The sequence below is a fragment of the Lissotriton vulgaris genome, chromosome 2_1 (genome assembly GCF_964263255.1).
Source record: "Lissotriton vulgaris chromosome 2_1, aLisVul1.2, whole genome shotgun sequence".
Taxonomy (NCBI): Eukaryota; Metazoa; Chordata; class Amphibia; order Caudata; family Salamandridae; genus Lissotriton; species Lissotriton vulgaris.
In genome coordinates, this window is record NC_141687.1 from 1,305,614,077 (window position 1) to 1,305,640,238 (window position 26,162).

Here is a 26,162-nt window from a genome sequence, read left to right on the forward strand (position 1 = left end):
TCGCAGGAACCATCTGTTAATTACAAATAAATTGTTTGAAAGCTCGCTCCCGCAAGGGAGTCGCCAAACGTGCACCGTTGCAATTCAAAGCAATGCAATGCGTGCACTTTTTTCACTGCAAAACTGAATTGATTTCTGGGTACCATATACTATGGACTTTTAAATAAGTTAACTTATGCCAATCGTGGGTGAGCCAATTAGACATATATCTTTTTAGGTGTAATAGCACTGGCCCTGAGGCCTGTTTGGCAGGACTCAGTGCACCTTTAGAGTACAAAAAACCAGCAGTATTGCTCCAAAAATAGGGGGGATCATGCAAAAAGGGTAATTTTCTTACACTGTAAAAAGACCTGCCTCTAGTTTCTTTATAATCATTGACTTGTGACGTACCCAGTCACCCATGTCAAAGTGCATGCTGCCAGAGCCAGCAACTTAGGGAAAATGCAAGTCAGGTCAAGGAGCATAATTATAGGGTCTGTTTAAAGAATACAAAAGAAATATGCTTTTCTTTCTTCTGCTCTGTCTTTTGAGCTGTAAATTGACAAAATTAAAGGAGGTTTTTATGGCAACATGATACTTTCTTGCACTCCTTGGGTAATTATAGCAAAGTTTGAACCTTTCTTCATGTTTTTACTGCGCCTTTTCTAAAAGAAAACTGTTAGAAGTAACGCCAAAATGTTAGAAGTAATGCCAACACACAAGTAAAGAGAGAGAAGGCGTTTATTGACTGGATCCTCTAGCACCAGCTGACAAGTGAAGCACATCAACATTCTAAGGTGAACTTCACTCCAAGATTCCACCCATGAAATGTACCACTGTGAAGAAGGTAAAGGGGGGGCAGCGGGGAAGCGGGTGAAGGAAAGAAGGGAGAACCGGGTGAAGGAAGGGGACAATGGAAGGGTTAAGTATATAGTTACAACAACAACTGTTTCTAATATCGTTTTGCAACATATATCTTAGCGCTTTTTTGATGTATATCATTTTGCACTAAAGAGTCTAATTTCATTTTTTCATGTTTGCATGCAGGCTCTCTCATTCGTGCAAAAGAGCTATTCGCCAAGAAGTTAGGTGGTTTGTGGGAAAAGTGATGCTTTAACCATGTAAAATAAGGAATAAAGTTCCCCCTGCAGTAGGTAGGGCTATTGCAAGTCACCTTAAAGTTCCATAACCTTATTAAGAAACTCAGCCTTGTTCCTCTGGTCATGGAACTCCTCAGTGACTTGCAATATCATTACAATGTACAGAAGGGGTTCTTTCTCCCAAATATAAAGTAGGCATACCCTGACCCCTGAGCCTATGGGAAGGGGCAGAACGGTCCTCAGAGAGGACAAAATTGAAAATAATGTTCAGGGGACGTCACAGTCCTGTGGAAATCCCATGGAAGCCAGTGCATCCCCATGTACTTCCACTGGAGACCTGGGTGACTGTTAAAAAAAAAGAAATTATGGCTAACTTGGGGTAGGTATCTGTTATGCCTTGTCTGCCCTCAGGGAATTGACTATCCACAGGTGGCCGGGACCTGCAATCAATCTTCCGCCGCGCCCAGCCAAATACAAATATTTTTGAACACCTAACTAAACAGTATATTTATTTAGGCAAAGGCATTATTGGTTTTAAATAATCATTTTACACGTTACTGCTTCATGAGGCAAGAGATCAGGAAAGCTCTTTGCAATTTGACAATCACATGCCTAGGTTGAGTGGCAGGGCATGTCGATGGTCCTATCACCCTCTAAGATGACTGGCCCCCTCTCACTGGAACTCTTCCCCATCATACCTCAGTTCAGCCACTGTGAACCACCAACATTCACCTCTGACAGTATCAAACCCTAAGCATCAAATCCTGTGTGCGCTTACTCTGTGTACATAATGTATTTTCGAAGAAGCACCCTCCCGAAGAGTTCCTGCTTTCCTGCCTTCTTTCAAGAATGCCTTAAATAAAACCTGCTAAATCAGAAGTACGAGCTGCACGGCCTAACTGTCCTATCTCCCTGGGTTTCACTGCTCATTCCCATCTCAAGAAAATTGAAAAATAAACTTAGTTAGCAATATGTTGCAATTATATGCAAACTAAGTAACAGTGTCCGCAGTCCATAACCTAGTCTCACACCTTTTCCCCAATGCTAACATCCAGAAAAACCCTTTGTATTGTAACAGTTCTTTTACATTATTTCTGGTTGCCTCTGACTCCAGTCTGCGTGACGAAACACTTGAAGAGGCTGTAAAATGTCTCTGATGCAATTGCTGTTTAGAATCAAGGCTTAATGTTATGCATATTACTGGACTGTTATTGGCTCTGTACATGGTTGTGTGTATGGTTGCCCCTAAATGTATCCTCGAACATATCTACGGAAAAAATAAATTCGGTGTTCATCTAAGATAGAATGTCCACCAGCATGGTTTTTCAGTCTGAAAATATTTATTGAGAACAGTTTGGTGGTCACATCAGCAGCGTTGCCTGTTGTCGATTGACTCAGTAAATGTATTGTGAAAAGCAGTTACATACCGTTTGGCTTAGCACAGCGACCTTCCTCTACCCCTTTCTGGTTTATTTCTATTTAATTAATCCGATCCAAGATTTGGGTCTTCTATACAGAGCTAAATATTATTCCAGTTCTGTGCACCAAGCATTTTAGTGCTGATGATCTATTTTGAATTCGTGAGCTAATGTTTTCTTTTATCCTGATGAACACAGCTATCTTCCTCCAACCACACAATTGTCAATGAGTCACCATAATGACACACTCCCTAATCTTGTGTTCTTAACTATAGGTGACAGGCCATTATTATCTTGCAACAGTGTTCAGGCCCTACCATGTAGTCATCCTCACAGCGGTTGGAACTTTTTCGAGGACAGCAGATGAATATGGAGGGACAGTGAAAAGGCAGTGCAAGGTTCAGTTTATTATCCTATTCATTGATATAATGCATTTTCAGTTTTCAGATATCTATAAGTGAAAGGGGCACCTGAATTGACATAATAAATGACTCTAGCATTGGGTGACTGATAGTAAGAAGATCACATGCAGGAGAGATATTCGTGAGGTTGAAAAAGATGTACCACATAATACCATTACTGCCAATACACTCTTTATGAATACTGAAAGTCAAATCGTACGAAAGTCGAACTTTACGACTTTCAGTATTTACAAAGGGCATTTACTAGTGGTAATATTGGTAAACGCTTTCCCCAGTGGCCTGCTTGACTTGTAGACATCCGATGTTAAGTAGGACTGCAGGATTTGCCACGTGTGCACCCTCACTTGAACAAAGTGCTACATTATATTTGCAAACAAAAACAAGCCCGGGGAATGCACAAGAGAGTTTTCACCATTCACTCCCGAACGGAAGTTAAGTGTAAAGTAGTTATATCGAAAGAGGGTGTAGCTTGTGGATGTGGGGCCTTTGCTTACTTCCTGGCTTGTATGTTCAAATTCCTTTGAGACTACGAGGAGAAAGTCAGAAGACGGAAAGTGGAACAATGTCTAAAAAGTGGATGTTGGTAGGGTGCATAGCCTTCTTTTTGCAAACTAGAATACCTCAATGTGCAGCAGTGGGGGAGAGCAGTAGAGGGGAAAAAGAGGAAAAATGGAGAGGGGAAAGGGTAGGAGAGATTAATATAACTACGTTTCTCTGCTGACGTAGACTTCTCAACCATCCAATACTGATAGCCACTCAGTCTCCTAGATTTGTGGTGTTTGTCTAGGAATTTACATTTAGAATCACATTCATGTGTCGGAGGGGTAATTCACTCTTGGTATCCCTCCTCACACCCACAGTTCATCCAGTTTCATTGAAAACACAACCAAAGAGGAACTTTGATCTAGCAGGACCTATCCAACTCACTCTTTCTTCAATATGACACATTCCAAATAAACAAGCTTTTGTATGAATAAAAAAGGAAAGGATTCATATAAGTTCTACAATTTGAGACCATTATTCATCAAGGAAGCAAATATAAAGCTTAAAACAATCAATTTACCCTTTGAATCATATAAATATTCCTGACATTTCAACACTACGACTGTCCTAATCATCTATGTATCTGAAGTGCTAACTTCAGATATAGTATCTACAGATGGCAGATTAAGGGCAAAGTTAGCACAATTTGGAAGACAAACTGCAAAATTCTCATTTAATGTCTGGGGCAGGAGAAGACCTAAACTTGGAATATTGAAGGGTAGCTGCACATCCACCAGAAGAATCTACTAGGGGACCTATGAGTATGAACCCTCCAACTCTGGAGCTCATCCATCAGACAGTTATGGTGCACAATGATGAGTCATGTGTGGAGAACTGCAAAGCATAAGTATCTGTTTGGAAGCTGCAAGGGTCGGTCTGGAAAATAACTAAAACCTATGTCACAATGCCATACAGGATGGCTAATTTGGAGCAGAGAGGTAGTGCCCTGGAAACAGATGTTGTTGCCTTTAAGGGGCTTACTGAGTCTCATGAAGCACAGCTAATAGATGTACTGTGGAGGCTGGAGGAGCATGAAAATCTTCAAAGAAGAGACAACCTGTGAGTTCTCGGGGTTGCTGAGGGGATGGAAGGGTCAGATGCGAGAACATGTTTGATAGATCTATTTCAGAAGACCTTCCCCAAGCTTCAGGTATGGAAATGGTCACAGGAGATTAAAAAAGCGCACAGAGTTTTGATGGTTCTAAGGCAGACGGGTAATAAAAAGTCAAACCCATGGCAATTTTGGTATATTTCAGCCATTTTTTATCAAGGCAGGCAATCTCTTTGCCTGACCGGACTCTAAACGTATTGTGGAAAGCTTTGAATTCTTTGTACGGCCAGACTTTTGTGTCGTCACAGTGGAACGGAGATGGCAGCTTAGACAGCTGATAAGACCTTTTCAGGCCAAAGGTGTCAAGGCTTTCTTGATTAATCCAGCTAGACTCAAGGTTATATGGAATAACAAGACAACAGTCTTCACATTGGAAATCAAAGCAAAATAATTTCTGCAGTCTGTGGATCATCTGCCATAGCAGTCGTATCAGAATAGTCAAGAAAAAAATACTGGGCAGGATCTAATTTGTTGTCTTTGTTTTTGAATGAGGAAATGGGTGTTGCAGTAGCAGAATGCTGGGGTACTATTGCCATTAATATAGGAAGTTGGTTTTAGTGTATACCAGGTGATTTCAATTTTAGTCAGTGTGTGGGAGAAGTTTGTTGCTGTCCTATTTTTTTTGCAAGTATTGCTGGCCTATTTAAAAAAAATGGTAATCATGGTTAAAGAGGGCTCTGGCTTGTTTCTTTTTTTGTGGATTGAGTAGGAAATTGTTTTTTTGTTTCTTTTTCTCAGGCTAGGTAGGATAACATGGTGAGCTGGGCAGTGACGGAGCGAGCTCACTCATCTCCAACAAACCTATGAGCTGTCTGTATGCTTCAATTGGTTGGGAGGGGTGTGAAGGGGGAGTTGGATCAGGGATTGGAAGGATGAAGGGAGGTAAAAGGGGGACAGGGTGCACTTGAAAGGGAGGAAAAATCAAAAAAGGAGCCTGATCAGTAGGAATCCGCCATTGCTAAACCCAGGAGCTTGTTTAGAGCTAACAGAGGTTGAAGGGATCAGATAGCAATATATGGATGGTACATGATGTATACTAACAAAATGTCTACATGCCCAGTTAATATGTGTGGGCTAACTGATCGTGTCAAATGGCAAAAAGTGGCTGAAATACTTGAAATTTGGTGCTCAGATATTATATGTGAGCAGGAGACTCAAATATTTGGGATACGAGAGACCTTCTTTAAATCAGGAGTAACTCACTGATGGCATGCACATCACAAACTATCCATCATAGAGAGGTTGGCATATTTGCAAAAAGGGTTTTAGTTCTCCAGGGTGGAAGCTAGTGGATAAACATGGTCATTGGGTAATTGTGGAGTGTCAGACTCTGAGAGGCAAGCTTACCATTTGCTGTATCTATGGATCACATTTGGACAGAGCTGCAGTTTAGTAGGGGCCAGGGTTGGAGCTGTCTGCATGGGCTACACCCTTGGTTGTGTGTGGTGAATACATTTGGATATTGGTGGTATCCATAAACAGGCCATTAAATATATGGGTAGGAAACCCAGGGTTTATATGACACTATTCCAGCTTAAAAACTGCCACGGTCTGGTCGATATTTGGGATAGACTGAACGCTCTGGATCCAGAATATTCCTATTTTTCACATCCTCCCCAAAGTATGTCTGACTGGATTATTTCCTAGTGTTGCAGGAGTTAGTCAGGAAAGCTGCTAATAAAAATCTTCCAAAGATTTTTTTTTATCACAACCCATTAGACTTAATATCCAAAATCGTAATATCCCCTAGCCAACTATATAGATCATATGAAAAAGTGAATAGTTGGTTTAATGGAACTAAATTAATTAGAAACAGTGCCTCAGGCTGAATAGGATTCTTTTAAGGCAGGAGTGAGATGTGAGATGATTAGCTTTGCCTTTTATTATCCAAAACAACAGCCAAACGAGGATAGGGAGCTGTATGAGGAGGTAACGAATCTTGAGGCCCAACATACCTGATTGTTTAGGGCGGGGATGATGTTCAGGAGACATTTCAAAAACGTAAGATAATTAAAGCAAAGATCAAATGGTTTAGCTCAAGAAAGACAGCAGAGAAATAGGAAAGAGTCATATAAATATGGTGAGTCAGAAGAAGGATTATTGGTCTACAACCATGCCAGCAAAAGATCAAGAGGGGTATTGAAGCAGTTGAAGGCTCAGATGGGAGGATGGCTACTAGGCCGGAGGCCATAGTCTAATTGTTTGAGGATTACTATTAGAGATTATACCTAGAAGATAAATGTCCAACTTCAGAACAGTTAGTGAAGTATAGAGGAGCAATTTATAGAATCATATTAGACCTTAGTGATATGGAAACTTTGAATCCAGATATAACTCAAAAATATGTAGATAATGCTTTAAAATCGCTGGCCTCAGGCAAAGCAGCAGGGTTATATTGAATTCCTCTAGAGATTAAAAAAATATTTTTTCTGGAGTTAGCTAAGGGTTTATTAGAAGTGTTCATTGGCATTCAGCAGGATGGGATTGTTCCAATGTCCTGGGGGGTGGGGGGGCACCAATATTACAATCTTCAAAACTAAGGGACAACCTCAAAATAAACCCAGGTCATATAGACCAATATCCTTGATGAACTTAGATGCTTAGGCAGTAACAGTAGGTGGTGGCAGCTCCTACATTACTGTTGAGCGCTGGGGGGCAGACTGCGAGGCACGCTGAAAGTAATGACTAAGATTACTGTGTACTCTTTTGCTCTATCTACTCTCACCCTACCGCTATCTGCTTGCTCTTAATTGCATCATTTGCGCTTTCAAAAGCGACTGACATTTTAAATTGCTGCTTTTTCAGTAACCTTTTATCCCTTCACTTACCTGTTAAGAGGTGTGCTCCCCCTGCCCCGGTCCATCGCGGCTGCATTGCCGATTGTGTGGAGAGCAGGGCGCCATCTTAGGTCAGTCACTGAGCCCGGCAGGACCGTAGGCTGCGGTCTAGCTGGAGGCGGGGCTAGGCTACATATTGCTTATGCCCCCACGAACGCGCAGCGGGCGTGCGCAGTGGGCGTGCGCAGAGAGCGAACCGCCTGCGCGCCGAAGGTGCGCCAAAGGCAAGCCCATCTGCACCCGTCCGTGGCCGACCTGGGCGAGGGGCAGGGCATTCTGCCCATTTCATCTCTTACACGGCCCCCGCACTGATTCACCTCCATGACCACTGGCTTCTTAGCCCCACCACGCAAACCTTCCTCGGCTCATTGGGAGTTTTTAGCCCTAGGACCGTATTCCCTGAGCTTATATCCCCCTCCGCAGCAGCCCAGCCTCCTCCCATCTCTCTTGGCCCATGTGATCCTCTATCCCCCCAGCCTGAAGAGTAACTAACTCCACCTTGACAGTTAATTATCTAAACACCCACTCTCTGGTAAAATACCAGTTAGAGATTTTTCAGCTAATGGATTCGGAGAAACCGGACATACTCCTCGTGACAGCCAATTTGTTGAGTTCAGACTTGGCCTTAATCAATTCATGGAGGGTAGAAGTTGATTGGAAGTGAAATAAGTTTGTTCTAGTAATTTAAGATGTTGCAACTGATCATTATATTTTTTCTGCGTGGCTTTCTTCTTATTCGACACATATGAAATAGTGAAGGCTCGAAAAGAGGCCTTGAAGGCATCCCAATTATTAGAAACAGAGGTGTCTAATGGGTTATTGAAATAAAAAAATTAATTAATAAAAGTGGTGACTTCTTTAATGTAAACAATATCAGATAATACAAAATTATTAAGTTTCCAGCGACTAAATTGAAGGGAGGTAAGTGAAAGGTCAAATACAGAATGAACGGGCGCATGGTCTGAAATAAAAATTGATCCAATTTTTGAAGATTGAATGGAAGGGAGCAGGGATTTACTAACCAAAATATAATCAATTCAAACGAGTATGATATACATTTGGAAAAAAAAGTATATTCAAGTAAGTCAGGGTTACATGTCTTCCAAACATCATATAATGAACGAGAGGCAATGGCCGATTGAAATGCTTTGTGAGATTTATCAGGATGAAATTTGCATTTAGATAATCTATCAGAGAAAGGGTCTAACCATTGGTTAAAATCACCGGCAACAATAATATTAGGACAGTCGATGGAAGAGAGTAGAATTTTAATGTCATTACAAAACTTAGAGTCTGGTTTAACAGGGCCATAGATATTTAGCAAGATTAGAGTCTTGTTTTGTATAACAACCTTTGCCATTACCCACCCAGCATCCATCATCATCATTTTGTGTAGACAAAATTTGTACAGATAATGACTTATGAAACAATATAGCAACACCCCCTTTTTTATTAGAAGCAGGAGAATAAACAACTTGACCCACCCAATGTCTTTTCAACTTAAATTATTCTGCTTCAGTACAATGAGTTTCTTGAAGAAAAGAAAACTCAGAATCAAGCTTGGATAAATGAGATAATACCTTTTGTTTTTTGACGAGATTTCCAAGACCACGAACGTTCCACGTGACAAACTTACACATAATGGAGGGGTAGGAGGGTAATACACAAATGAAGTTGATACACATCAGGATTACAGCTATAAGAAATAAAAAACCACACATGAGATTCATATATGAAAAACGGTACAGAAAAACACACAGTTTTAATATACACAAGCAACAAGTTGAGTAAAAGTAACAGAGCAAGGCAAAAATGGAAAAACCAAGGAACAGAGATAAAGAAAAGATTGGAGAAGGAAAACACCAGGACAGAACAGGAAAAGTAGAAAAGAAGAAGAAAGAAAGAAAATAAAAGAAAGAGAAGGAAGAAGTGAGCAAACAGATCAAGGCATAATAACCAGATCTGTAAGAAGAGAAGAAATCGAAGAAGGAGGGACATAGTGATGCAAGATGGTCCGGACCTCAAAAGGCAATAATAAAGAAGATAAAAAGAAATGGAGAGCCTCATTAGCATGAGAGAATATGCATAGTCTAAGAAGATAGAATAAACATGAAAAAGATTTAAAATGGCATTCCTATAAGATTAGAAAGATCAAACATTAGTATCCATTCCATTAGATAAAAGTTGATGTAGATAAAGTTTGAGTTTTTCGGGATCATCAAAAGAGCGTGAACGGCCATCATGAGTAATCTTGCAGAGACAAGGATGAAGGATTCCATATTGAATATTGTGGTGTCTCATCTGAGGACGTAAGGCAAGGAATTCTTTGCGACGTGCATTCGTTGCATTAGAGATATCCTGTGAAATGAAGATATTGTGGCCAGACCAAATAAGACGTTTAAGTTTAACAGCCTTCAGAACAGTCATTAGTTCAGTAAACTCCAGAAAAAGCATTATGATGCCACGTGGTTTTGTAGCACAGGGGATTAAACGACCCAAACGATGTGCTCTTTGTATGTTGAGAGGAGTAGTTGAAGATTGAAGATCCAAGAGTTCAGGAAGGAATTTCTGTAGAAATAAAACCATATTCGAGCCTTCAATATTTTCCGAAGACCATACAGGCATAGGTTATTTCGACGATTTCGACTTTCAAGGTCCTCTGTGTGAATCTTTAATTTGTGAATTTCCTGTTCAAGAAATGGAATCTTGGTAGAGGCATCCTGAAGATCGCTAACTCGTTGTTGCAGTTCTAATACCTTGCCTTCCATAACAATCCACCTCTCCTCAATTTGTTTTAGTTTTTCATTTGTCGCAGACCACGGACTTCATCTAAAATAGAGTCCAATACTGGATTCTTAGATGAATGAATGGGAGACGGTGGGTCATTCTTATGTCTCTTTGGTTTTGTACCAGATATGGATGGCCTAGCAGAGTGGGTATCATTTAAGCATGGGCGAATTTTGCGAATCTCGCGTTCGCGAATTTTGCGGATTTGCGAACTCGCAATCCGCAAAATCCGCGAATTCCCGCGAATTTGCGGATTTTTTTTTTTGTGTTCGCCCGTGTTTCTGCCAGTTCGCGAGGGTTTTTACAATTTCGCAATTTGCGAACTTACCTGTCGGGTCGCAAGTTTTGCGAACTTGTTGTTTCTACGTGTCCAGCCTGTTTGGGACACTCTTCTTCATCACTGCCACTCTCTGTCACCACTGCCACTCTCTGACTACTCATGCCACCCTCTGGCCCACCCATGCCACCCTCTGTTTCATCACCACACCCTCTGGTTGTCCAGTGTACATTATTTTCGGCAAAGCAAAGCACACCTTCCCTGCCTCAAGTGACCTGAATTAATTTGGGGCTGATTAATGTGTCACAGAATATTTTTTTAGCTGGCACCTGCTTCCTTAGTGCTTCCTGATTAGTGATCTTTTGCACTTGCTAAGTGCTTTCATTGTTGCAAAATTAGTTACAACACCTGCCCTGCCCCAACTGACAATAATGAATTAGGGGCTGATTAATGGATTTTAACTTCCAGCCTGGCTCCTGCTTGTCTCCCTTAGCTGTAATTCAGGACCTTTGTGGCATATGTGTAACTATTCTGAGGTTCAGAGCAGGGTCACATAATAGTTGCAACTGGCAACTGAACTCTGGAGGGGCCCCTCAGGAAGCACTACAGGAAATGGCTACTAATGATGAGCCTGAACTTTTGAACCTGGTAAGTAGTTTCAGTTTTGCTAAGATCGTATTTCTGCAATTTAGCACTTATTCGCGGGGCGCGAAGTTGTACTGGGAAGCCGCGAACTCACGCGAACAGTGCGAGCAGTGCGAGCAAAATCCGCTGCTCGCGGATTTGCGGATTTTGCGGGAGATTCGCGAATCTCGCGGATTGCGAATTTCCCAAAAATCCGCAAAATCCGCGAGCGAAACGGATTTTCCGCCCATGCTTAGTATCATTAGTCATTTTAGTGTTGAAAGAATTCACCAAAAACAATATAAAAGGATGTGAAGACTATTGTAAAGAAGAGCTTCAAAATGCACAAATATTAATTTAAAGTTGAAGTAGAGTTCCTCAGAAAAAACATAGTAAGACGAGGATGGTGTATCATTTCCTCATTATACAGGCAACACGTATGGGTAAAATTGTACACAGGAGAGGATAGTTTAATATTTGTGAAATAAAGGGCTGGTTATAGGAAGCATAAAGTGGAATCCTTCATCACAGCCAAAAATAGTAGAAAATAAATAGACATTAATAGGGGTAATTTTGATAATTACTGTAGTAGAAGCAGCATATCAGTATGACAAGACACAAGCTCAGCGACCAAAAATGGTGGCCGCCCATATCTCCAATATACAAAATATTGCAAATTCCAAGAAGCTTGAAGGAGGAATAAAATCATCCACAGTGTTAAGTACAGAAGCACAGCATGTGCTGAAAATGAGTAGTGCGCTATACAAATTCCTGAACTTGAACTTGAACTTGAACTTCTCTGGTGAGGTATTGCGCAGTCATAACATTTGGAGATATAGAACAGAATGGTGAAAACCCTGAGGGAAAGGCTTTTCCAGAATTACCAATTCGAAGTGTCAAATCCAAACAGGATTGCCGAGTTGCCAGGACAGTTCAGGAGAAAAGCGTTAAAAAAACGTGAAGAAAAATTCCGAGACGCGGGCACGGCGACCTAAAATGGGGGCCGCCCGCGTCTCTGACAAGAAAATAATACCACGAGCTGTAGCGGTGAAGTTAAGGCATGGAGGCATCCAAAAATGCGGTCTGTTGACTCACCGCATACTCAGTTGCGGATGCCCAATGTTCCAGACATGAAACAATGAAGAAGAGGCTCTGTGCGATCTTCCGAGTCCCACACTTAAGCGGAGCTCACGCCAGGTCCACCATACCAGCTCGGCGTGCAAGCCATGCCCATTTGTATGTAGTTCTGATTTCACTGTAAATCCCTTTACTGACTTCGTGAATCTGTACCTTCATGTCGAGAATGTTTAGTAGAAATATTTAAAAAATATAAGAAATCAAAAAACAGCTGTTGAAATTCAGCTCTGTGATCAGCTTGTATATCGAATGCTCACTCTAGCAGCAGTCTTTGTAACATCAAAACTGAAGTGCTACATTACAGTAAAGTAGAATCTCATTTTCTAATTACAGTGCTGTAGTGATGTAACACTTAAACGGTAACAAGGGGGGGCGTGGCCAAGATAGCGACCCGATCGGACGCAGGCATCAGTGGCTCCCTGCTCCGATCCCTCCTGGGACTCCTTAAAATGCATTTCTGACCCCCCGAGCCCCAGGTACCTAAGCCATCCGGCGAAGGCGCTCTGCAGTCGCCCCGGAGAGTTGTTACCGGGACGGCGAGACCCCAGAATCTGTGCTGACGACAGGGGACTGCTGGCCGACGAGTTGGGAAATGGCGGCCAGTCCGGCGCTCTGACTGGCGCCAACTAGGCCTCCGCTGCCATCTGGGCCTCCTGTGGACGCTGGAGCCCGATCCGGTGCCCTATCAAGCCGGGCCCTGGATGAGGAGGCGGTGCCTATAGCACGACATTGCCGCCGCCGCACTCCCGGCGGCGTGAAGTGAAGCCGGCCGGGGTGTCGCAAAAACTTGAGACCCCGGCTTCGGGCCGGCGAGGAGGACGCTGTGGAGATCCGCACCGCTGCCCTGAGGGCTTGGACCCTGGGCGCGAGAGCAGTACCGGTGCCTAACATCGCCCCAGCACCACTCCCAGCGGCAGGGGGTGGAGCCAGCCGGGGGTCGTGATACCTGAGGCGCCGGCTTGGGGCCTGTGAGGAAGCAATAGCAGGATCTGCCGGGCATGCCAAGAGGGGACTGACTATAGCCTAAGGCCCGGGGTGGTACACGGGGCAGTTCCTGCAGGAGCGATGCTCCCGGCGACGTGCGACGGTACTCACCAGGGGCGGCGGCAGGTGGGCCCTGGATCCGGGCCTACAAGGACACTGAGCACGCGCCCTCCAGCGGGCAGAGGCCGAGTTCGCATGCCACAAGACCCTTGGCGCCCCCGAGAGAGACAGAAGCAGTGGCCCTGGAGCAAGAGGTGATGAGGGCAGGGCTGCGGAGGGTGTATGGCTCGGGGGGCATAAACGAGCCCCCGGCGTTGGGCCATGCTGAGACCGCGGGCCGCGCTGCACTGGCAGAACGGTGTTGGGGCCAAGCATCTCACTGGGGTAGCACCGGGACCTCTGACCGCCGGGCCCCCACCTATTGCCTGCCTGCATGACCAGGGACGTCGAGGGAACGTCTGGGGGACCGCGCTGGGAGCTGGTTGTGACACTGTGACCGCCCGCCCGAGTGTTGCCATTGGACCGACCGTGAGCCTCCTTGGGGCGAGCTTTGAGTCCGAGGTCTCCACCAGGACCCTACATAGCATTTGTGGTCCACCAGCCGGCGGTCATCAGGAGAAGGACAGGTCATTCCTGGAGCGGCGGCCTGCAGGCACGCTCCTCATCACCGGCTCCTGAGAACGCAGCTGCGGAACCCCCACCCTTAGGCGGCATTGCAACCCATTATAGTGCAGACCAGAGGCGCGTTTGGGAACTCCGGGCCTCGGCGTTTCTCCCCGGCGCTCCTGACGGCCAACACGTGGGATTGGTCTGACAGCCCGACGCGACATGGCGAGCCTCAGGGGCAAAAAAGGGACTCAGACACTCCCGGAGATGCTGGCGAAAACCCAACACAAGGCTGACAAAGTGCCACCCTCCCCTGAAACCACAAAAGCACCGCCGGAACCATCTGGGGATCACACGCCCATCACTAAGTCCTTTCTGAAATCCTTGTTCAACTCCCTTAGAGATGACTTCAAGTCCCTGAAGCAAGAGGTGGCCGGGGAAGTCAAGAAACTCAGGAGAGACGTGGAGGGCCTTGGGGAGCGAGTAGTCGCCATTGAGGAGGCTGACCAGACGAGGAGCGACGAGATCAAACAGCTCCAGCAGGAAGTCCTGAGACTCACGGATCAACAGCTAGACCTACAGGCCCACGAAGAAGATTTGGAAAACCGGTCCCGTCGCAACAACATACGGGTCCGGGGGGTCCCTCAGAAAACGGTATGGACGGACGTCACTGGGTACTTGCAGGACCTCTTCCAAGACGTCTTGGGGGAGTCTGCCGACTTTGTCATCCGAATAGACAGGGCACATAGAGTCGGGCTCCCAAGGAGCTCGCCCTGCCGCCGGACATTTTAGCCTTTCTTCCTGACTTCCCGCTCAAGGAACGGATTCTTCGGGAGGCCAGGCGGTCGCAACTTCTTCAGTTTCGAGGTCACCCTGTCGCCCTGTATCAGGACCTATCAGCCATTACGCTACAAAAACGGAAGGCATTCAAAATGGCGACTGACTTTTTAAGGCAGCACAAGGTTCCAATATCTTGGGGCCATCCGTTCCGGTTGATATTTAAGTGGAATGGGGCCCTACAACATATGCGTTCGCTCAAGGACACTTGTGCTCTACTGGGAGTTGACTTGAAGGAGGACACACCGCCGGTGAGATCTTCGCAAGGGCCTCCCAGAGAAGGCTGGGAAATGGTGGGCCACAGGCAATCCCCGGTGCGGCACTTGAAACCTGAGGCCCAAAAACAAACTACAGCGGAACAAGGGAAACTCACTCTCTCTAAAGTCAGCACAGAAAATAAGAAAAAATCTGGGAAAGTAGTAGAAAAAACCCCTCCTGGTGATTTGCTGGACAGAGAAGCCACTACAAGGATACAACCGGATGTAAATCTGGCTAATAAATACTTCGTCCTGACAAGCAGTATTACTGAGGAGTGTGATAAGTCCAGACCGCCTCCAGAAGAGCTGATGGAGCAAGAAGCTCCAGTAGGATCTTCAGGGGGGAGTAGTAAATAGCGATACCCTCTCAAGTGGACTTTTATCAGCAAATCCTACTAGTACTAGCAGACCAGGAGTTGGCAATATGGATGCAACTTCCTCTACCTTAGCAGACATTTGTCTGGCTATGAAGGAGGAAATAACAAACAGATTTACTGTCTCAGAAAACAATCAAGGGGAGTTGGCTAGTCGTTTATCTACATCTGAAGTACACCAGGCGGCCATTCAGGCTTCATGTGAAGCACTAGCTAAAAGACTGTATGCTGTTACTCTAAAAACAGAGGCCATGGAAAAGAAAATTCCGAAGATAAGGGACTCATTGCATTCTACAGAAGTTGAGGTTGCAAAATTAGGTGCGCAAAATCGAGAGTTAAAAGAAGACATTGAACGGTTAGAAAATCACTTGCGACGGAACAACGTTAAATTACTCAATGTACCGGAAGCTCTGGAAGGGGCAGATTTAAAGGGGTTTGTGATTTCGGTACTAAAGGGAACGGTCCTTAAAGGTGTCGACGATGTTGACTTGGCACGGGAAATCCAGAGGGTGCATCGAGACCCCTTCCGAAGGAATCCAGCCAGGCAGAAACCACGGAAAATATTAATAAATGTTTTGACCTATTCAGTGAAGGAACAGATTTTGTCGTCAGCCCTGAAGGAAAAGTCAATCACTTTCAATAGTTCTAACGCCTTTACCTTTCAGATAAGGTCCGATATCTCCCATGTAACAGCAACCAGACAGTGGGAGCTAGGGAAAAGGGTAGATGAGCTGAACGGACTGGGGGTAAGGGCACAACTAAAGTTTCCTGCACACCTGAGAGTGATGTGTAATAACCATATGCATCTGATCAAATCTGGGGAAGAGGTGGGCTTTAGTATAGTTTGTTGAATAGTGATATTTTCCTTCTTTTTTCCCTTTCCTCTTCCTCCCTTTTTCTTTCAGTGTCTCTTATTTCAATGCTGAATAAATTATATTAAAGTACTATAGAGTGACATAGTTCAGGGACACATATCAAAAAAGAAAAAAAGAAAATAAATAATGCATCTCGGTGAGGGAGTGGAGCCAAATAGGCTTAGCCTATTGGAAGGGAGGGTTCCTCATGGGATAGAGGGGCACAGGGATAGATGGCCAGGGGAGGGGCTGCAGGGGGAACACTTGGGTGGGGATTATAGGGTAAAAGTTAAAAAAAATTCTCATCTCACCATAATCAAGAATTTAAGCTAGATAGGCAACAGAAGAGATGGTGGGGGGCCAAGGCTTAAGGGGTAAAAAGATCATTTTCACTACATGGAATGTTAATGGAATGCGGTGTCCCCGTAGGCAGAGATTAATTCTTAAACACATGGAATTGTCGAGGGGTCAGATCTTTCTTTTACAGGAGACTCATTTGTGTGGCATCTATGGTTCTGTCTCTCTATATTCTCTCCTGTCTCTATTGCCTAGAACTCTCTCTCTAGGTTCTTTACTGAGTATTCTACCTTTGTCAGTTATTGCCTGGTTCCTGTTCAGAGCTGACGTTGCTTCGTGCTTGCTGTGAAGGTTGCTAATTAAAGAACCTTTTCTACACCAACTTCATCTCTGCCTTTCATTGGAGTTTGGATTTAACATTTGGCGACGCTTTGGGATTTTTTCTGGATTCCTTCACATTCCCAGCATCCACTGAAGCACTGGGAGGCCTCCTCGACCATCTGAATGCGCAAGAACGTCTCTTCAGCATGAAACGCGCTTCCTCTTCAAAAGGTCGTATGTAACTTCTTATGTTTGACTGCTTTTAGCGGCCTTACGCTACCTTTTGGCTTCATTGCGCACCTTCCTACCCTCGAGCGAATCTCCCTCGAGCGCCACAGTCTCTACGTTCCCCTCCTCGAGCGTGCTCCTGCTCGAAGATTCCACCCGAACGTACCTGACTGTGTCTTCCATTCTGGCCATCTTCGTCCTTCCTCCTCCCAGTCAGCCTCCGCGCACGTCACAGTTCCCCGCCTGGTCCGTGACGGAGTGACGCGCATCACGTTGTCTCAACTTACGTGACCTCTACGTGACTCCATCTTGGTAAAGTTCACGTAGCCTCCTTCATTTGCATGCGCAGTCAGTTTCATGCGCTCGTTTCTCTAAGTTCATCGCTTTTCTTCGTCACGTTGAACAACGCTTCCTTCATCATATCTACAGCGTTCCTTCATTTTTATCCTATTTTGTTCGCTACGCTGCCCTGGACTTCAAGCAGCTTATTCGTTTTCAGGTTTGGCTTTGACATTCAAATTGTTTTTGATTCTGCTTCTCCCACGGCACATCTTCTGGTTGGCTACTCGATGATGTGCACATCTTACCAAGTACTTTAACCCTTATTGGACTGACATTTTTCTTTATTATTCCTTTTGTTCGTGTACCTTTACCTGTTCTGTTTGTTTTACTGTTTTCTCTGCGCACACTGTTGCTTTGACATGTCTCAAAATATTGTCACTCCTCCTTATTTTCTCCCTGACCCTGGTGTACCTAAAACTAAATGGAAACAATGGTTCAAGGGTTTTGGCAGTTATATTATTGCTTTAGATGGTCAAAAATATGAACCAGACAGAAAATTAGCTTTGCTCTATAACAGTCTTGGAGCAGAAGGCCAACGTATTTTTGACCATTTACCTGTTTCACCTCAACCTCATGAAACTGAGTGGGATTGTTTTCAAGAAGCTGTTTCTAGATTAGCCAAATATTTCATTGATGAAACTAGTGTTGTGGTAGAGCGTCACAAATTCTATACCAGACATCAATTTGAGTATGAGTCAATTGAAACCTTTTTGACGGAACTTAGAGTTTTGATAGCAACTTGTGAATTCGATGGTAATATCGATTCTTACCTCAGAGATCAGATAGTAGTTAACTGTTATAACAAAAAGGTCCAAGGGAGATTACTTTGTTGTAGGGATCCATCTCTCAACGAAACTCTTGAACTTGCGAGAGGAATCGAGAGATCTGTCTCTTCTCAAAGGGTTTTGAACAAAAGTAAAGGTGATACCATAACTGAAGCTGTCAATGCTCTAAACATCAAACCTAAACCTTCCCAGTTTAAAAACAAAGATTCTAGAGAACCTAAAAAAAGCTTTGCATGTTTCAGATGTGGTTCCTCTTCACATCTTGCCAATTTCAAAGGTTGTCCAGCTCTGAGTAAAACTTGTCTCAATTGTAAACGTACTGGTCACTTTACCAGAGTATGTAACAGAAATCCTGTGAAAATTAATGCGATTGAAAATGTTGAGTTTTCTGAACCTGAGAATGTATGTACCGTTGTTTCTTCTAAAAAGATCGTGTTGTACATTGATGCTGAGTTGGATGATGGTGGTCCCATCTGCGATATCACCATTGGTAGCACAGTAATCCAAGTGACGGTGGATTCTGGTTCTCCGATCACCTTTGTCACTGACATTTTGTATAATTTACACTGGAATTCTTCCCAATTATTCCCTCCTGATATTCACACCATTTCCTTTGGTGGGCATTCCATTGACATGCTGGGATTCTTCAATGATACCATAAAGTTTGAGGACAGGTCCATTGCTACTAAAATTTATGTTGCTAAAAATGGGTACAACATTTTAGGTTGGAAAGATCAGGGCAAATTTGGCATGGTTTTAAGACCAGGCACTTCTTGTCCTATTTCCTTAGTTGATGTCTGCTCTTCCTCCAATCTTGACCTACAACAACTTTTAGCCAAACACAGTGCTCTTTTCATGGACAAGCTGGGTCTTGTTCATGACTTTGAGCACCGCATTGTTCTCAAAAAGGATGCTATTCCTGTGGTCCATAAAGTCAGGAATGTTCCCCTATCTGTTAGGTCCCAACTAAAGTTACGCTTAGAGCAGCTATGCCTTGACAAAGTCATTGAGCCTATAAATTCTTCAGAATGGGTCGCCCCCATCGTTATTGCGAAGAAAAAGGGTAGCAAAGACATAAGACTATGCATCGACCTGAGGTCCTTAAACAAAAACATTTTAATAGATTGCTTTCCTCTGCCCAAAATCCAAGACATGTTGGCTCAACTTGGTGATTCTAAAGTTTTTTCGTGCTTGGACTTAAGGTCCGCCTATCACCAGGTTGAACTCAGTGAAGATTCCCGTGATTTGACTTCCTTTAATACACCTTTTGGTCCCTACAGGTTCTTACGCATGCCTTTTGGGCTTGCGTCTGCTGCCTCTGTCTTCCAGAAGCTCATGTTTAAAATGTTTGGCAATTGCAGCAATGTGTTGGCTTATCAAGATGACATCCTTATTTATTCTAAGTGTGATGATGACCATTTAAAGAAACTGTCTGAGGTGTTGAACATTTTGGAAACCAATGGTTTTACTGTAAAGAAAGAAAAGTGCAAGTTCATGGTTGATAGTATTGATTACCTTGGCCATCACATATCTAGCAGTGGCATTTCTCCCAAACAAGACCTTATCAAGGCCATTGTTGACAGTCCCAGTCCGGAAAACAAAGATCAACTTAGATCTTTCCTCAGTGTTTGCGAGTACTATTCAAGATTTGTGGATTGTTTTGCCCTGCAAACTGAACCCTTAAGAAAATTACTCAGAAAAGGTGAAAAGTTTGTTTGGGATGATTCTCTTAATAAGACTTTTGTGCACTTAAAGAACCTCATTGTTCAAGCCCCCTCTCTTCATTCTTTCAGAGATGATATTCAATCTATTGTCACGGTCGATGCAAGTGGCATTGGGTTAGGGGCTGTTTTGTCTCAATTGGTTGACGGTGTGGAACAGACAGTTGGTTTTTCCTCCAGATCCCTTTCCCCTGCAGAGCGCAGATACAGCACCATTGAGAGGGAGGCTCTGGCCTGTCTTTGGGCAACCAAGCATTTTGAGACTTACCTCTGGGGTAGAAGATTTATTTTGGTGACCGACCACAAACCCTTGGTGTTCCTTTTGTCTGATAAAGACCACAGTAATCTCAGTCCTCGTTTAGTCAGGTTGCTCTCAAGGATGTATGATTTTAATTTCTCCATCTCTCATATCCCTGGGGGTAAAAATACCCGTGCTGACTTCCTCTCTAGGTGTCCCCTCAAGGTTTCTGAAAACTCTTCTTCCCTTTGTGAGGACTCTGAGTGTGTTGTAGGCATGGTTGATGGTTTGTTGTTCTCTGAGAATATCATCAGCAAGGATGAGTGGTTGGATTGTGTTAAATTGGACAAGGTCCAAAATTTGGTCAAGGATCATGTTATCAAGGGCTGGCCCGATGACAGAAATCTTGATTCTGGGTTACGTTCATTTGCTAAAGTTAAAGATGAACTCACTGTTGAGGATGACTTTTTGATGAGGGGCTCTTTGTTGATTCCTCCTAATAAACTCAAACTGAAATTGTTGAATTTGGCTCATCTTGGTCATTTAGGAATCACTGGTACCAAGAAAAGTTTACGACTTTACTACTGGTGGCCCAATCTCGATGCTGATGTCGAAAATTTTGTTGGTAGGTGTTCCTGTTGTTTTGAAGCTGACAAGTCTCTCAAGCTTCGGAATACCCCCCTTATTCCTGTTCCTTACCCTCAGGGCCCTTGGGAGAAATTAGGCATTGATTTTATTGGTCCCATGTACAACTTGAAGCCTCATTTAAGATTTGCCATAGTCTTGGTGGATTATTTTTCCAAGTGGGTTGAGTGCAGGTTCATGTCTGATCCTTCCACGGTTGGTGTCATTGATTTTTTGGATGACCTTTTTCACAGAGAAGGTATCCCCAAATTTCTAGTCTCTGACAATGGTGTCCAGTTTAAGTCCCTTGTCACTCAAAAGTTCTTATCCAATCTTGACATCAAACACTTGACTGTTGCCCTTTACAGTCCACAAGGAAATGGAATGGTCGAAAGGGTTAACAAAATGCTAAAAGACACCATCCAATTAGCCTGCATGCAAAATTTGGATGTTTCCAAAGCTGTTAAAGAAAGGTTGTGGAGTTATCACAATACTCCCCATTCCACAACTGGCATTACCCCTTTTGTCTTGTTAAAGAAACGTTTTGGCTCCTCCAAGCTTAGCCCTTCCTGGGTCCTTGACAAGACAAAAGTGGATGAGAAATTACCCAATATTGATCAGGTTCGCAACAGGGTTGTTTCCATGCAAAACAAGATGAAAATTGCTTATGATGACAAATTCAAAACTAAAGTGGTTCCTTTCAATGTGGGTGACTCCGTCAAAGTCAAAAGACCCCTGAAAAACAGTAGTCATACTTCAAAATTCTACCCTACTGCTAAAGTTATCAGAGTTTCCAAGAATGCTGTGTTACTTTCTAATGGGAAGTGGTGGAGCAAGAGAAATGTCGTTATTGTTAATCCTTTTGTTCCCAAGGACTTAAAAGACCAAGAGAACAGCTACTTTTCTACTTCCTCGTCTTTGGATTTTCAGCCCTCCACCTCTTCTCCTCAAAGAGACTCTGGTGTCGATGATTTGGAACGTCCAGGTCCTTCTTCCCTGCTGTTGGATCAATGTTCTCCTTCTGTTCTCATCAATGATGGTTGTACCTCTAATGTTCTTCCTGTTGGTTCTGATGATCTCATCAATGATGGTTGTACCTCTAATGTTCTTCCTGTTGGTTCTGATTCTTCCTCAAATGTCATCTCTGCTCAATTTGGGCTTCCTCCTGCCCTCAGGCGGAGTTCTCGCAACACTCGTGCTCCTGCTTATCTAAAGGACTTTTATCTCTAATCTGTTTCTTTTTCTCTCTTCCTTTCTTTTCTCTTTTCTTTCTTCCTTTTCTTTTTTTTTTGTGGGAAAGGGAGATGTGTGGCATCTATGGTTCTGTCTCTCTATATTCTCTCCTGTCTCTATTGCCTAGAACTCTCTCTCTAGGTTCTTTACTGAGTATTCTACCTTTGTTAGTTATTGCCTGGTTCCTGTTCAGAGCTGACGTTGCTTCGTGCTTGCTGTGAAGGTTGCTAATTAAAGAACCTTTTCTACACCAACTTCATCTCTGCCTTTCATTGGAGTTTGGATTTAACAATTTGAGCTTAAAAGTAAGTCAAATACTATTCTCCAAGACTCATTGGATAAAACACTCTGCGGTGTCTCAACAGACAGCACACAACAGAGGAGTAGCAATACTAGTGAAACAAGGTATTCTTTGCTCGATAAGAGGGGTCCAAACAGATACATCTGGGAGATGGTTAGTGGTAAAAATGACACTACATGATGTAGATTTAGTATGCGTCTCTTTTTACGGTCCCAATGTTGACGACTCTTCCTACCTCTTAAAATTACAATCTGTATTGATGTTAGAGACACCACCTTACATTCTTGGAGGCAATTTTAACGTGCTGTTGGATCCAATAAAAGACAGGTCAAATGTAAGTCACTATATAGGGGCACGTTGAACACTGTTAAATATGATTCATGACCTAGGTTTAGAGGATGTGTGGAGAGCCAAGGAAGGTCCACATCAGGGTTTTACATTCTACAGTAAGAAGTCCAGGCATGCCTCTAGGATTGACTATGTCGTTACAGACAGACAATCTCTTAATGATATCAAAGAGATAGTAGTTAAGCCTAGCCACCTGTCAGACCACGCTCCTCCGCAGTTTGTGTATCAGAGAAGTGAACCACAGACGCAGTCTAGATGGACGTTAAAGAGAGCTATGCTTTTGAATTTGGAAGTAATTGAATCCATCCAGTCCTTTTCTCTAGAATTCTTCACATATAACATAGGGTCTACAACCTTTGATTATATTTGGGATGCATATAACGCCGGGTTAAGGGGGAGATTACACAGTATTATATGTTCTAAGAATAAGGCAGAGGCCGGGATATTGAAGGAAATTGAGGATAGAATCAGACAGCTTGAGCTGGATAGGATCGGTCTGAATATTGCGGATCAGGAACGACTTCTGCAGATTGAGCCGGAATTAGAAATGGCCAGACAACAATATAGAGGGAAATTAGATGCAAAATGTAAAGCCCAATGGGATACAAGTAAAATGGAAAACTTTGAATATGGGGAGAAGGCAGGAGCATTATTGCTTGGAAAGTTAGAACCGATCTGGCCAGGAATGATATTAAAGAATTAATCATAAACAGCAACGGGGAAACGTCAAGCAAAACAGAGGATATGCAAAGTTGCCTTCTTTCGTTATTCACAGATCTATACAGAGAAAATGTTACTCCATCCATTGAAGCTGTACGTACATGGTTGAGTAGTAAAAATCTGTCAACTTTAACAGAAGAGGGCAGGAACAGCTTGGATGCCCCTCTCACGGAAGAAGAGATAGCAGAGCAGATAAGAAAATCTAAAAATAAAAAAGCAGCAGGCTCAGACTCACTTCCAAGTGAAGTCTATAAACATCTAATAGAGGAGCTCTCTCCAGTGTTGGGAACTATCTTCAACTCTGTGTATTCACCTTCAGGTAGAGTCCCCAACTCATGGAAAGAGGCAATCATTGCTTTAACCTTGAAGCCTGGTAAATACCCTTTGAGGGCGGATTCATATCGGCCAATCTCCCAGCTGAATGCAGATGACAAGATATTTATGGGTATTTTAGTGGCCAAATTAGTGCCCAAATTGATACATGCATACCAGAAGGGCTTTGCGCCTGGAAGACATATGGAAGACCAAACTCACCTCTTAATTGGGAATATAGATTTAGCTGTACAAAGATCGGAACCCTTGGCCGTGGTTGCATTGGACGCGGCCAAGGCGTTTGATAGAGTCGGTTGGGGTTATTTGTGGGGAGTCTTGGAAATAATGGGGTTTGGTCCGGTATTTATTCAGACTCTACAGAATTGTTATAAGGGAGCCTCTCCGCGGATCCTACTAAATGGCTTATTAACACCTAGCTTTAATATACAGCGGGGAACCAGGCAGGGGTGTCCAATCTCCCCGCTATTGTTCAATTTATACATTGAACCTTTGGCCCAAGCTTTCGGGCTCGATGAATCTATAGCTCCATTTCGGTCAGGTCTGTATAGTTCTAAATTGGCCCTGTACGCGGACGACCTGATATTATATACAAGTGACCCAAGTGCAGCTATTCCCCGGATTGAGGAGCTGTCGGCAGAATTTGGGTCCAAATCAGGATATGAAGCCAACAGATCCAAGACAGAGGTTATATGTTGGAATCTAGACCAATGGAGGGGTACTGAGAGTCTTGAGTTTAGGTATCTGGGGATATATATAGTGAAGGAATTGGATCGAATACCCAGGCTAAATATGGACAGAGTAATTAGAAAAATGGACCGTCTGTTCAGCAGATGGAAAAATCTCCCATTAACTATCTATGGGAAAGTTAATTTAGTGAAAATGGTTATTCTTCCTAAGCTCTTCTACTTGTTCTCTGCAATACCGTTAACATTCCCAAAGAAAAATATCAGTAAGGCACAGAGTAAAATAGGAAGTTTTGTGTGGGGGGACAAAGGGGTCCGCTTGACTTGGAAGAAGCTGAGACGAAGGTTGTTAAAAGGGGGGTTGGCTCTCCCAGATATCAGTCTTTATGCAGTGGCATTCCAGTTTAAGGGCATTCGGATGCTACTTATTAAGCCAGATGAGTCATCCTAGGGCAGACTGTTAGGAGAAATGGTGAGAGTCGAAGGGGGAAGTCAAGGTGAGGCCTTTATGTACAAATTCGGATCCCCGAGATACATCAAGAGGGTTCGACTGAAGATTTTAAAGGCAGCCCTAGAGATATGGTATAGGGCTAGGTTTAGCTGGGGGATTGGCTATTATTCAGATCTAGCTCCAGTTTGGGACTCACCCGGAACTCCAGATTGTTTGAATGATGCCTGGCGATACCAATAAAGAGGGCAGGAATAATAACCTGGATGGAATTGATGGATTCAGAGGGGGTACACCCATGGGAGTATTTGAGGGCAAAGGTAGGGATCGGATTATCGAAGTTTAAATATCTTCAGTTGGTATCTTGGCATACAGCAGAACACGATGAGATAAAAGGCAACGAGGAAATCGAGAGGCGGTGTCAATCCATTTTACCAATCAAAAAAGAAATCTCTGTATGGTATGACTATTTATTAAAGGCTGATGATTCCGGTATCCCCCCCTCAGAGGCGATTTGGAACCAATCCCCCATGTCATTGCAGGCTGAAGTCATGTTTGAACCATCTCTAAAGTCCTTATATAAGTTTATAAAACCTGCCTGCCTGAAAAAGAATCATTTCTTTGTGGTCAATAGGCTTTATTACACTCCCCACAAAATTGCAAAATTTGCTCCAATACCCCCGCCTAAATGTCCAAAATGTCGAACCCTGTTGGCAAACGATATTCATATTTTTTAGGAATGCAGAGAGCTGGAAATTTTTGGGAAAGAAGTGGGGGACACATTTTTGGGAGTATTTAAGACTAGGGTGGAAGTTAACCTCTCCCTGATTCTGTTTGGAGATGACAGTCTTTTCTGTCAGACCGCCTCATGGCAGGACAAAGGTCTTTTACTTTATATGATCCTACTGGCAAGGAGGGAAATATGTAGGAGATGGAAAGACCCCCTGCTCCCAAGAAGAGAGGATTGGCTAAAAGCATCTTTTGTTATGGCTCGGCTGGAATACGAGAGAGCAGAGGATAAGCCATCTAACATCTGGCATCCTCTAATGAGCTGGGGAAGAAATCTAAGACTCATCTAGTCGCTCCAATGATTACACCATGTCCCCGTACAAAAGGGGAAGCGTTCAGGTGACCCAAGTGAATGCGGTAGACCAAGTGGTTCTCAGTTAGAAAGCATGGCTGTACAAGCTCCGCAAAGACTTGATAAGGTGAGATGAGGAGTACAAAAAAAAAGAAACCTGAGTCCCACATCATCACGCAGGAGAGGGCTACGGCCGTCGCGGGGGTGGCGAGGGAAACATCATCCTCAGACTGATTTCTACACCTTGTGGGGGGTCACTCATAACATGTCGCATGCTCATAGTCTGGGAGGGTGAGGAGCGGGGGCCACGAT